Below are 12,100 nucleotides of genomic sequence, written 5' to 3' on the forward strand. Positions count from 1 at the left end.
CAAGTAGTTAAAACATTTAATAAAAATTATTTTACAAATGAATAATATTTTTATACATTATTATTGTTAGATTAATTAAAATTTATTTTTAATTATCATATAATCCCTATTTTTATTTGAAATTACAAAACTATCCTTAAAACTACTTTTACCTAAGCTCTAATTTCCCCAATTCCTAACCCTAACCTCCCTCGCCACACTCAGCTGCACCCTACCCCTTTCATCCCCTTCAACGAAAAGCTGCAGAAACAGAAAATTAGAAAGAAAAAGAAGCAGAGAGGAAGGAGAGGAAAGGTCTGCAATCGAGAAAGGGAGGGGAGGAGAGCGACGTAGCCGCTGCGAGCTGGCCGCCGCCGAGCCCGTCACCCGTGCCGTTCGTCTTCATCGCCGCCAGCTGAAGAGAGATGCGATTGAGAGAGAGAGAGAGAGAGAGGGTCCGCGGAGGGAGGCGTTGCCGTTCCGTGTGGCCGTGCCGTCTTCGCCGTCCTTGGAGATCCACAAACAGAGGGCGCAAGCGCGGGGTTGGAGGACGGCGCTACTGTCGCCGCCGTTAGAGCCGCCGCCAGCTGCGTCGCCATCGTGCCTTGACTCGCCACCGTCGACCTTGTCGCAGTCCACTGTCGCCGGAGCTCATGTCACCGCCGATTGAGCACCACAAAGAACAGAGAGCGCGCTCGATGAGTGAGAAGGGGTGGAGGCTGAGTTTTGTCGCTGTATTATTCCATTGCTACCTCTACCGTGCCCTGTTGAAGCTTCTGGAGCCGCTGCCGTCACTGCTGGAGTGGGCTGGAGCTCGTCGCGGAAAGAGAGAGACTAGGGCTGGCACCGTTTTGCCTGGTAAGAACCTGCAACTGCTGCTGTTCTTGCCCTGTTCTGCTTTGTTCTGCCCTCTGTTTAATGGCTATTCTTGGTGCCTTTCTGTCCGCCAGAGCTGTTGCCGTCGATTTGGAGTTGCCATAAACGCGGTTGTTTCCACTTTTAGTATTCATTCTTCTGATGGTTGGAGTTGCTGTGGAATGGGGCCACTGGAAGGGTGTTGCTGTTGCAGGAACCATCACCGGGACTGCCGCTACATGGTTCAGTCACTTCTTCCTATTTGCGGTAAGCGTTTACGTTCCGGTAACCCCTTTAGTCGCTGTGCTGTTATACGTTGAGGTGTTGTGCATTCATTATTATGAGAGTTAATCTTGGTTGTTATATGTCGCGATTAGAGTTGCTGGGGTTACTGCGAAAGTGGCTTCGAGCTGAGGTTGTAGTTGCCGGTGATTTCAGGTTGAGAGAGGAGGTTCCTGTGACCATTTGGATTATGGTTTCGACGAGTTGAGGTAGGGGCCTTTTCAGAAAACCACATTTTATGAATTGGAGTTATTATATATGAATATTGATGTGAGAAAATGTATCTTTGAGTGATTGTATAAGTTTCATGTAATTATTGGTTGTCTTGGATGAATATGAATGCTTGTTTGGCTGGGTTATTTTTCGGTTTTGTGAAACAGACAGTTCTTGAAATGCTTCTTTAAAGTTAATTTATAAAAGCTTTGAAATTGAGTTTATCCTGTTGGAAATTGATTTGAGTTTGAATTGGTGTTCTTGAAAACTGAAAATGATGCACCTTGGAAACAGTTTGATTTTGAAATGATTTGGTTTTGAACCCCTTGAAGAGGGTTGCGGAATGGTTTGGTTGGGACCCGGAAAGGGTGGCAAAGTCCAAGTTTTAGAGGAGGTGTTGCCGAAATTCCTAGAAAATCCGAGTCTTTATTTGAAAAATTATGAATTTAAGGCCTTTACCATTTTACTTGGGAACTGTGAATTCAAGACTTTAATTATCTTCACTTGAATAATTTATGAAAGTGATAAAATTATGCTTTGAAGAGAATCTTTGAAAAGAAGGTTGTGCCTTAGCTTTGTTTCTTAAGAAAAGCATTATATTTTTGGGTGCAAGTCATTTGGAAGAGAATTGTGTTTTAAAGCTGTTTAAAGGGTGGAAGGAGTTTATGTTTTTCTGGATTTGACTTGAACACGGTTTTTGTTGTTTGAATTTGACTTAAAGGTTTCAGTTATAGAAATTTTAGTGACATTGAAAGAACTTGGATTTCGATTTACAAATTTCAATTTTTGACGTTTTAGGGAAGGTTTAGAGTATTCTTTGAGTTTTGGTTTAGCAAAACTAAAATGATCTCTGAATCGCCGGAAACGTTTCAGATTTTAACATGGTGTTGGACTTGTTTTAGTTTAAGTAAAAGAGATGGTTTTGGAAATGCGTTCGGAGTAGTTGATTACACGATTTGGTTTGGCTTAGATTCTATTTTTATTACTCAAATCGAGAAGCTAAGGTTTTAAAGACTAAAAACGAATTTGAAGAAGTGAGTTGTGTTATTCTCCCCTAAAGTCTTGAGACTCTACTGAGGATCTTTTGTTACCAAATCTTGTTTTAGAATGAATAATTTTGAATATCGCGGAAATGGCTTTTGATTTGGTTTGGTTTCTGAAATGTTTGGAAAGATATTGTGGAGAGTGACCTTATTTTAAAAGGAGAAATTTATGTTTGAGGAGAATTGGTTAGCCACCATGTGCTCAGTAACCATGTTTTAAAAAGGGGAATTTACGTTTGAGGAAAAGTGGTTTATGAGTCTGAAATGACTTGAGGAATGGGGATTTTAAAGCCAAGACTGGAAAGAATTAATTTTTGATTTCAAAGTAAAGTGAATTGAGAAAAGTGATTTATGGCTTGAATGATGATTTTATGCTATTGATGATGTTGGATAGTGGAAGTGTTATTATATTATGAGCCGGAATGGATGTATATGTTAATGAATTATGGCTGAATGTGGAATATGTCATGAGTTGGAATGGCTCTATATGATAATGAATCATGGCTGACTATGAATCATGAATTTAAGTCGGATGGCTGAGAATAAATGCATATATGCTGAGTTATTGATATTGTGATTGTTGCACTCCACCTATCTGAGATACGAGTTTCCTTGGATGGAAGCAGTGGCTAGCCACCACGTGCTCCAGGTGGAGACTCGATACTCTGCTGACCCTATGTCGTAAGTGTGGCCGGACACTGTGAAAGTTCCGAATGAGCTCGCCCCCATGAATATACACCAGTGAGGGTGTTGGATGTGAATTATGATTATGATTGTGAATAAATCAAGTTGAGGATGCACGACAGAGGGACAGTCCAATGGTTAGCTATCAGGACTTGTCGGGTTGGCTTTATAACCGACAGATGAGACTCATCAGCCACTAGGACAGGCATTCATCATATGCATCTATGTGACATTGTTTGAGTGTGCATATTGTACTTGGTTTGCCTTTGTGATTAATTGTGGTTAACTGCTAATTGTTTTACTTGAAGTAATTGTTTGTGTGTGCTTGAACTTTTCTACCTATGTATGCGACGGGATTCTGTTGGACTATGGTGACTGGTTGTTGTTTGGGCCTAGGGTCGTGGTTGATCATGAGGTAGGCCAAAGGCCATGTTTGGTTGATGTTTCTGGTTTAGAAAAGTATGAAAAATTAGTCTGGTTCAGCATAGATAAACCTTTTGAAAGGCTTTTGAATTTTTAAGAAGGGAACAGTTTCCTCTTTCAGAAAAGATTTCAGATATTTTTATAGTAAACCTTTGCTTTGAAAGAATACATAAGACGGTTATTAATCACTGTAACAATTTTATCTCACGTATCCTATTATAGTAATTCTACAACCCTATAGTGAGAACCCTTTCGAGGATGATGTTCTCACTCCCCTACATGTATTTTCTTTTTCAGGATTTGGAAGAGCTTATTTCTTTTTTGTTAGACGATATTTCTGTATTGTTTTAGTATTTATGTTTCCCTCGCCTTTAACCTTGCAAGTTCTATAAGAGGGATAGGATTTTGATATGAGATGCTTGTAAATTAATATGTATGTATATGTATATATATGTATTTCTTGTGAGCATTGTAACTTATATTGTAAGTATGAATGTATGTTTTTGAAAAATTCGGTTTAAGTGTTAAACAGACTCATATTTTAATATTAAATATTATAAGAGTCGTTGTAATACCCGAACTATCAGAGTGCTGCAGCCGGAAGCATAACATTTTGATAGTTAGGGTATTACAGAATGCATGTAAAGTAAACAAAAAATAGTGAATGAAAGAAGAACAAATTTGGCTTGATTGGGCTTGTGTATTGGCTTAGGCCTTCTTGTGTTTCGTTGCTTAATGTGTTTGGTCTAATATGCCCCCACAAGCTAGAGGGAAAAAATATTAAGAGTCCCAAGCTTGGATAAATTCTTGTGGAACCACTAAGGTGAAAATGAATTGGTGAATATGTCAGCCAAGTCTGCCAACTGACCCAAAGAAAAGATAGGTAGTGGTTTCATCATGCTTGCTTGAGCCTTTTGGTGTACAAGGTGGCAATTGACCTCTAAATATTTAGTCCTTTCATGAAAAAATGAATTTGCAGCAATGTGTAAAGCGCTTTGGTTGTCACACTACAGGATTAAGGGATGATCACAAGAAACATGAAAGACCTTTAACAAATTCAAAATCCTTTGTAGTTTACATGTGGTACTAGAGAAAGCCCAATGTTCGGCTTTAGTAGAGGATCTAGTTATTGTAGTTTGTTTCTTGGTTTTCTAAGAAAAAAAATCAATTAAGAAGTGGCTCATGTTTAGACATCTATCCTAGTTTGAGTCACTAAAACCATATATTTGAATGTAAGAAGTTCTTAGAAAAGCTAAACCTCATTCGGAATTTTTTTTAAGTATCGCAGATCCTGTAATACAACACGGTAATGTGTCTAAGTTAAAGAAGATATGAATTGGCTAAGTTGTTAAGTAGCATAGGTGATATCCATATGTGTAGTGGTAAGCTAAATGAGCCAGCCAACAAGACGATGATAGACAAAAGGATCAGAATATAAGGGACTATCATCCTGAGACAGTTTTGTAAAAATATCCATTGGAACAGAGACAGGCTTAGCATTTAAGAGGCCAGAATCACGTAACGAATCCAGACAATATATAGGCTTAGACAATAAAATTTTTTGTCTAGAAAGGGATACTTCGATCTCCAAAAATATTTAAGAGTGCCCAAATATTTGATTTTGGAATGAGTATCCAAAACCGTTTTAATGGTAGCAATGTCAAAGACAGAATTACCGGTGATCACCATGTTGATGCGTGAGCATTTTTCGTATCTCTTCCTAGTGAATTTGCATTCGAAATTGTAAGCTTAATCAAGATTTAAATACTTTTTAGCCACTATGAATGCTACTTTGAGTTGTGTGCAATTTTGTTTATTTCAGGCAGCATTCAGATGGATTTAACGGAGTTTTGTAGAAAAAGAGAAGAAAGTGAATGATGTTGTAACCATGATCTCCTTGGACTCTAACAGACATAACTTGAGCTACAGAGGTCCAATTGACGTGATTTTAGTGGCATTGGAAAACTAACTTTCAGAGCTTTCCAACGATGTATAATAGTACACACTTCTTCTCCAGCATACTCAGCCATACTGGCGCCTAACTTGGCTTTTCTCAAGTTAGGCGCCAGAAGAAGGATTGTGCATGAACTATGTGCTGCATTGGTGGTGCCTAACTTGGGATTTGCCAAATTAGGCGCCAAGTTCAAAGGAAAGCCTTCAATTGTTCGCTGCCAAGGTGGTGCCTAACTTGGAATTTCCCAAGTTAGGCGCCAGATGCAAGTTAAAGCCCTCTTTGCGTTCGGCCATCTCCAAGTCTAACTTCACATGAGTGAAGTTAGCGCCAACTTAATGAGAAGCAGTAGTCCCCATTCATCCATCAAGGCTTGCACGAAGATTTTAATTAAGTTTGATTAAAACTTTATTTTATTTAAAAATAGGAAAAGATATTATTTAGTTTGAGAAATTATATTTTACATTAATTAGGATTAGATATAAAAGGGAAAAGAATCAGCCGATCAGGCTCTTCTCTTCTCTCTTGCCTCATTCTGCACTTTACAGTTTTTCAGAATCCTAGTTTTCACTCTGAGCTATGAGCAACTAAACCTCCACTGTTAAGGTTAGGAGCTCTGTTTATTTTATGGATTTATATTATTATTCTTCTATTTTAATTACTGTATTGATTTCAATTTCAAGAATTTATTTTCATTCTTCATATTATGAATCTGGGTAGAACAGAAGTATGACCCTTATTCTATTTGAGTTCTTGTAAACTTTGGAAAAGCAATTTACCTGAACAACAACTTGAAAACAAATTTTCCTAAATCACTAATTATCTGGGCTTAACGGGATACGTGACATATAATCCTCTTATATTTGGATAATTAGGGTTTCTGTGACACATAAACTAGTTTTGAACTTAACCTTCTAATTGGAATCAAATGACCAAGGAATTGGCGGTTGATAAAGGTTAGAGGAGACTAAAAATGTATAAGGAATTAGGGTTTAGTTACCTATAATTTGCCATGAATTGAATCTTGCATGATTAAAATAGTTGGTAATAAAAGTTAATCCGGAAAATAAACTTTCTGAAACTTTAACTGTTTTACTTATATATTTTACAACTCATTTATTATTTACTGTTTAACGCAATTGAGACCCAAATACCATTTTCTGCTTGTCTGACTAAGCCAATCACTCAATCATTGTTGCTTAATTCATCAATCCTCGTGGGATCGACCTTCACTCACCTGAGGTATTACTTGGTACGACCCGGTAAACTTGTCGGTTAGTTTGTGGGTTATAAATTTCGCACCACATGTCATCAACATAAACCAATAAAATAGAGACTTCACCACCCACAAATTTGACAAAGGTTATAATCAAATATAATTTGCTTATACCCATAAGAGAGAAGTGAAATGGAAAGCTTTTCAAACCAAACATCACTTGATTGACAGAACCCATAGAAGGATTTGAGAAGTCTGCAACATTGATAGGAGGCAACTAGGAATGAGGCTGGGAAGTAGAGCCATGTAGACCTCTTCTGAAAAATCACTATGTAAGAAGGCATTATTCATGTTTAACTACTGGATAGGTCATTTCTTAATCGAAGCCAAGGCCAAAGCAATTCTAATCATCGCTAACTTGACTACTAGGAGAAAGTTTCTAGAAAATCAATGCCCTTTGTCTGTGTGAAACCTTTAGTGACAAGTTGAGCTTTGTACCACTGAACGAAACTATCAGAGTGCGCTTAGTTTTGTATATCCACTTGTAGCTGATGAGCTTCACCTAAGAAGGACAGTCAACAAAGACCAAGTGTGATTTAGCTCTAGAGTAGTTAGCTCATCTCTCATGGCGGTACGCCAATGAGATTGGGTATTCACTTGTTGAGACATCTTGGGCTCACAATCAGAATACAATAATGAAATAAAGCCTCTGTGAGAAGAAGATAAGGAGAATAATGAAAGAGAAACAAAATTTGGGTACTGACACCAAGAAGATAAAGATGTGGTAGATGTGAGAGAAGATCTGCAAAGGTAGTCAAATAATCGGACAGGGCGGCAGGTCAGATGGTGGCTTTGGAAAAGAAGAAGAACGATGATGGGACGTCGTGTGGGACGACGTTGGTACTAGAAGGGGATGATGATGATAATCTGAAGGAATGAGTGAAGGTGATGGAAGAAGAAGATGACGCTATTTCAGAAGGGGAAGGAGACACGTGTGTAGTGGGGGTGAATCATTTGGGGAAGCACTAGTTTGTAGAGGGGTTGGGTTGGGTCAATAGGAATGGAAAATGGCCTAGTGGGAAGAAAAAAAGAATTTGTGGAGGTTGAATCATGAATGGGTGGGATGGAAGGAGTATTCGGGTTTAATGTGAAGTAATGTTGGGCTATAGTCATGAACGAGAATGACAATTCATGAAAAGTAACGTTTCTGGACACATGAATTTTTTTATCATCAATAAAATAAATAATATAACCTTTGAAACCGGGTTGAAATTTGTGAGCTCTTTTATTGAATTTAGAATGATTGGTCGTAAGAGTGGAGACGTAACATAGACAACTGAAAATTTTGATATCATTGTAATTAGGTAAGGCTTCAAATGATGTTTCAAATGATGAATAGAGGAGAAAACATGATTTATTATATAAACAACATGATTAATGGCATAATACCAAAAATAGAGAGACAAATTTGATTGAAACATGATTAGGGCATGAGCAACATTTAAAATATGTTGGTGTTTACGTTCTACTCAGCCATTTTGTTAGGAGGTTTCGACACAACTTCTTTGATTAATTATTTTCTTAAAGGAGAAAAGTCTTGTTGAAACAATTCGGGTTCATTGTCTAAACAAATATATCTAACTTTGGAATTAAATCGGGTTTCTATTAAAATGATGAAATTTTTCATATATTGTGGTACTTCACCTTTTGATTTGAGCAAGATAACCCAAGTAAAATGACTAAAGTCATTTACAACAGTTGAAAAATATTTGTGATTATAAATGGAATTTTGACGAAAAGAGCCTCATATATCTAAATGTAAAAACTCAAAGATAAAAGATACTTTATTAGAACTTTGGAAAAAAGAAACTTTCTTTTGCTTTAATAAATGACATGCATCACAAGCTTTATGATGGTGCATAGAAATCAAAAGGATATTGTTTGTGTAAAATATTTAATCTTTTTTCCTAAAAGGTGTCTTAGGTGGTGAAAGTGCCATAGATTAGACTATGTGATTGATGCAGGGTGGGTGGTATTTATTGACGTGGTTGGCAAGGAATTATTCTTGTGTTGGGCTCCTTCAAGAACATATAACTCTTCTCTCATTCTATCCAGACTAATTATCTTCAGGTTGTTCAGTGCATGTAAAGAGCAAAAAAATTGAAAAAAAAATTTCCAATTAAGGATAGAAATGAGTTTTGAAATGAAAATGAAATAAATAAAGAACATTTTTGAGAATAAGATATGATAAAAATTTAACCACCTGCTGTACGAGCAATAACATTAGATCCATTGGGCATGTGTACGATGATGGGTTTAATTTGTGAATAGAGAATATACCATGATAAGTTTAATGCAATATGATCAGTGGTCTTAGAATAAAAAATCCATGCATCAGAAAAATATGAATAGGCTGATGTATCATTAAGTATTGAAAAAATACAAGATGAGTAAAGAAAGTGGCTACCCAAACATAGGCTAATGGAATGCCCAATTAGAGATGGAGAGATAACTTTATTTTCATCCTTGCATTCTGAATTATGGGCCTCAACCTGCATAAAAAAAGCCTGAGAGAGTGACGTCGGACTGGGGTTAAACCCAACATTGGTTCAATTGTACCCTTTGCTCTAATTCTATCATCACGCTTCAGATTAAGAGAACAGTAAAGAGGCGCTACCATGCTATTTGCTGAGATAGACCCGCAGTCATGGAAATGAGGTTTTTCTTGGAGGCATGGATGGTCGGGTAGATACCCGTACTTCCCATAGCACACACCGATGGTGTGACCCGTATGACCGCAATAAGTGCACATTTTAGTATTTTTACTGCAATGGCAGGAGCAAGGATCCTCTGGTTGTCAGGATTTCAGTGGTTATTTGGAGCTGCCGTTCATGCTGGATGACCATTGTGAAGACCTTATTTATCAGCAGGAGCAGATCAATAAGAAAAAGTTGTGATTGAACGACTACAAAGCATTCATCGAGTCCCTTAAAAAATTGATGTGAAGTCTTAAAGTCTATGGGCTTTTGCTAGACAAGCATAGACAGGAAGAGGACAAGAATTCGCAAGTTCTTCCTACAGTATTTCAAAGATATGTAGAATTCTATAACTGAGAGGCTGACTTATTTCAATGCGTAAATCTTTTTTTACAACTCGGCTATGCACAGGAATTCAGACCAGATAGATAGGTAGTGATAAGGTATATAACACTTTGGGTAACTGAAGGAGAGGGAATGGAACAACCAAGAAAAGACAAGGTTATTGCAAAGAAAACAAAGGGTCATCAGGAGAAGGAGAGGTATCGTGTTAGCAAGAAAATCAAATTCATTTTTAGAAATGGTTGTTATAGAGAAGGATCGAGACCAAAAATGATAATTGTTTTCTGTTTGAACAAAAGTGATTAAAACAAATATAGGATTCTCACTTGGGTGGATATCAAAGGACTAACAGAATCTTGAGCAACATTGTGGGAAAGATCTTCCATGACGATGAAACAGAGGAGGAAAAGGATGATTGATTATTTGTATTGGCTATTTTAACCATGTTACATATCAAATGAGCTCTGATACCATACTAAACAAAGACAATGACTCAAAAATATATTGTATTTTTTTCTCATTGTTATTCAATGATTGAAAATGATGAATATATACAACAGAATTTATATACAGATCACTAATTTATTCTAGATATCCAAATCTACAAAAAATTCCTAAATTACTAACAGAAAGATAATTATGTATGACTCGTCACTTCTAGAAGAATAGGGGATGAATATATGTAAAATAACAGAATATTGTGAGTGAAAGAAGAAATCATTTAGCTTGATTGGACTTGTACATTAGCTGAGACCTTCTTATGTTGGGTTGCTTGATATGTTTTGTCTAATAAAGAACTATACTTAACCACTTCAAGATCTGAGATTTACATCGGTCAAGGATCATCAACACGCAAGAATACTTTTATAAATCTATATTCATTCAAAATAAATCTTAATTAAAACACACTTCATCTTTTTAAAATATTTGTCACTTTTAAATTTTATTAATATAGAAGAATGGCCTTTTATTTTTATTTTTTTGACAAAATTTTTAAGAAACATGAACAAGAGGATTCAAATTTACCCGGACTGAGTAGTCTACATGATTTTTCGACGACCCTTCTGACATGTCCACGAGAATATTTCATCTATTAAAGGTAAGGTTCTGAAAATAAAATCAGTCATCGAACTGTTTTAATTATTGGTTCATCGATTTTAAAGTTTAACCGATTCAATCATAATTCAACCGAAATAATTCAATTATAATAAAATAATAAATAAATATACAAAAATATAAACATATTCTAATATAAATTTTAAAAATATACAAATTAAAAGAATACTTCCAATCTCGTAATCAAGGTAAACAAAAACGCCAATTAACTCGCTAAAACGCACGACTATACGCTTCTACTCCTTCTTTCCATCACACTTTCGTTGTTCGAGTTGGTAGAGTTGTTTCTGTACAAAAACGCCAAAAAAAATCGCAGACTCATTGAAATCATAATTATGTCGGTGACCCCACGTTTCAAATAAAAAGCCATTTTAGAGTTTGGTTTTACTATCCAATTCAAAGCATATTTCGCTGATAAGAAGACACTAGAACCCTAAGTTCTTTTTCATTTTCATCTCCCACTATCTCTTATCTATGAAATATGAAACCAGCCATGTCTCTTTCTCAATTTTATCATTTTGCTAGTTGTTATTCTATTAGAAGAGAATAAGAATAAGTTTGAGATGAAAAGTTTTTTATTTTGAATTAAAAAAATAAGAGGGAGAATATAGTTGCGATGTGCAAAATGGAAATTTCGGGGGAAGGTGGAGATTGAAAAAGGAGTTGGAGCATAATACAGGGGTAATAAATTGATTGGTTAATGTTATTTTATTTTTCTTCTAGAAACTTTTATACTCTCTTCTTTACCTTTTTTGTTACTAAAACATTATTGATTATCTGCTTGAATTTTTTTGGTTAAATGAGCTTAAGTTATATTTTTTAACCAAGTCTTCTTTAGGCTTATGGGAATAGGTTTCTCTGTTTTAGGCATACTGTGATATACATATGATATATTATGCTTGTTAAAAAATGATATATTAAGCCGAAAAAAAAATGATTTATTATGAATTGCCAAATTATTTTTGTTGAAATTAATTTGAGACTTAATTATAAAATTTATTTTATTTTTCCAAGTTTTAATATTTTTTTATATTTTTTTCTTTTATAATACGATTCATATTTACGATTTGTCTTACAATTTTATGAATTATAATTTTGTATCATCCCATCGAGTTAAAGTAAAAATTACGAGTTCACTATCTTGCTCATAATGACATTTAAATAAAAACGAGTCAAATATAAAAAATCAAATGTCAAAATTTATAAAATGATAAAGATAGAATAACTATAAAAAAATATT

The 12,100-nt window shown here is 35.6% G+C and overlaps 1 long non-coding RNA gene across 2 annotated transcripts; it reads left to right on the forward strand.

Moving 5' to 3' along the window:
* LOC107631734 lies at positions 177-5,776 on the forward strand. Of its 2 annotated transcripts, none has more exons than XR_001618618.2 (4): positions 177-837; positions 930-1,101; positions 1,212-1,325; positions 3,777-5,045. It is a non-coding gene; the product is annotated as an uncharacterized LOC107631734 (long non-coding RNA). The 2 variants fall into 2 exon arrangements; XR_001618617.2 differs by lacking the exon at positions 3,777-5,045 and adding an exon at positions 5,302-5,776 and having other exon boundaries at positions 178-837.

This window comes from Arachis ipaensis, chromosome B01, assembly GCF_000816755.2.
Source record: "Arachis ipaensis cultivar K30076 chromosome B01, Araip1.1, whole genome shotgun sequence".
Lineage (NCBI taxonomy): Eukaryota > Viridiplantae > Streptophyta > Magnoliopsida > Fabales > Fabaceae > Arachis > Arachis ipaensis.